At 34.6% G+C, this 2,468-nt stretch overlaps 1 pseudogene; it reads left to right on the top strand.

Annotated features, from left to right (window-relative positions):
* The window catches only part of LOC102820030, a 185,351-nt pseudogene that overhangs the window by 25,562 nt on the left and 157,321 nt on the right, over window positions 1–2,468 (top strand).

The raw sequence follows: 2,468 nt of genomic DNA, 5'->3' as shown, positions 1-2,468 counted from the left end.
TGAAACAAGTTATATGAATTGTTCAATGTGAAACTGATGATGTGCCCTGTAAACTTTCACTCAATCCACAATAAAAACCTTAAATTAAAAAAAAAAATTGTTTGTTTTTTATCTTTCTCTAGTCAAGTTCTGATTATCAAACCATTGAGGCTAGGTCAAATGGGTACTATCTGCAAGTTTGGGTGTTCATGTGCATCTCCCCTCACTTCATATCTGCTACATGCTTTGCTCTCAGCTCTAGCCCTCTGTGCCTGTGTCCTTGTCCATGGGCTCAGGTGTCCCCAGGTCTCACCACAATTTGGACCAACCAGTCTTTCCTCTTCTCTCTCTTATATCCAGGTCAACTGGAGTCTATGGAACATAGTTGAACTCAGCTCATAAAATGGTGTTTTTGAGGGCCTTTACTCCTTTACTGAGCAGGTGTAAAATCACAGTAGAATTCATTTTCCCCTATTGAGTCTTTTCCTTCATTTTCCAGTCTTGTGGAGTTATATATATATCATTTTTAAACTGCCACTTCAAGTCCTGGAGAATGTGACCTTATTTCTAAGTAGTTAAAGGCAGTTACTCAGCACAGTTGTTTCTAGTTTTTGTTTTGTTTTGTTTAACCTTAAGCTCTCAATGTCTCCTGCTCATACTTGAAAAATATGAAGTGTCACATTAGGCTACAAAGGGCTGTTTTACTTTATCTTGGTGTACATATGAGCATAATTAATGCTGCTATAAGTTATCTGTTTCATTCATCATATGTTTCATTTAGTCTCTTCTGTATTTGTTTTATAGAATCTGTGTAGCATGTTTGCCTCATCCAACATCTTGCTGGAATTTTACCCTGATAGCTTCTTAACATTAAAATTAACTCAAAGGAGATAAAAATTTTTGTATAAAAGTACTTATGGCAGCATTAATAACAACAGAGAAAAACTGGAAATTAAATATTCAACATTAAGAAAATAAGGTCACAGTAAGTACACTAACTTGATTAAATGTTGTACGCTGTTGTTGTTAAGTACTGTCAAGTCAGTTCGGACTCATTGTGACCCTATATAATGTTTCAAAGGAGCAACTGGTGAGCTTGAACTTTGTGGTTCAAACCAACCTTACAGTCTAGTGCATTCACCCACAGCACCACATCAGGACTCCAAATGTGATATAATCCCTTAAAATTGCTGACTCTGAATACATCATAGCAACAAAGATTAATATTTAGATAACAAAATTAAGTGGAAAGAATAAAACATGAAATCATATGTAAGGTATTGTTGCTGTTGTTGTTGAGTACCATCACATCAGTTTTGACTCATAGCAACCCTGTGTAAGACTTCTGAGGAGTAGCTGCTGTGTTTGAACTGTCCAGTGTTTATCCCACACCAAGACCCTAAGTTATTATTACAACTATGTAACTATTCAAAAGGATAATGATTATGTAAATATCCAAAAGGATACCAATGAAAATGGAACATAGAAAAAATAGCTGTTTTAGCATAATAAATTAATTTTTTAATCATTTTAATAACTTTAAAAATAGATTTTGTTTTGAGTTGGTTCACTACTTTCTCAGACTTTTCCTCCCACATGTGAAATGTCTAATGTGTAGGAAGAAGACAGGATAGAATTTCCACTTTGTCTAAAAAGTTATACTGATCAAGAATGATAATAAAATGAACCTAGAACTGGTGTGGTGCTGTAGGATAAGCACTAGACTGATAACCACAACATCGACAGTTCAAATCCACCAGCTATTCCTTGGAAACCCTATACAGGGTCTCTATGAGTTGGAACTGACTCCACAACACTTAACAGCAACAACAGAAATGAACTAGAAAGCATGCTGGGTTTTGGACGACTGAAAAGAAGACAGTACCATTTTATTCCTTTCTAGAGGTTTCTTGAAAAATTAGGGTCAAATGTAGAGATGTCTGATTTGTTTTACTTTTAACTTTAGGTCCAGAATTACCCTGATGCCCTGCACTGGTACTATTATTCTTTGAAGTTTTTTTAACCCAATCAGAGGGATCTGGAGTTGGCCAAGCTGCAAAGGAACATAGCTTCCTGTTACTTGAATATAGAACAACTTGCTAAGGTCCTTTGCAATATCTTTGTATTTTCTAGCTTTTTTGTTTGTTTATTTTATTGTGAACTGGGTGAAGATTTACAGAGCTGATCAGTTTTCCATTTAACAATTCATACATATTTTATTTTATCCCATTGATTGTAATCTCCACAATGTAGCATCAATTATCCCACTTATTCTCTGTGTATCTTACTCCCATTCATCCTTCTTTCTAACACTATGTTCTTAGTCAAATGCTACCATTTTGATCTGAAATGGTTGATTATTTTAAGGTATACTATTGTTTTTTGGGTTTTTTTTAAGTTTTATTGTGAATTATATGATAGTTTACATGGAAGAACCTTAGTCTTACATTCATTCCATCGTATATCATCTCATTGCCATGGTTCCAATC

This window comes from Chrysochloris asiatica, unplaced genomic scaffold (assembly GCF_000296735.1).
Source record: "Chrysochloris asiatica unplaced genomic scaffold, ChrAsi1.0 scaffold00118, whole genome shotgun sequence".
NCBI classification, from domain to species: domain Eukaryota; kingdom Metazoa; phylum Chordata; class Mammalia; order Afrosoricida; family Chrysochloridae; genus Chrysochloris; species Chrysochloris asiatica.
The sequence above is the reverse complement of the archived record's forward strand: the minus strand, read 5'-3'. Positions and strand labels throughout refer to the sequence as shown.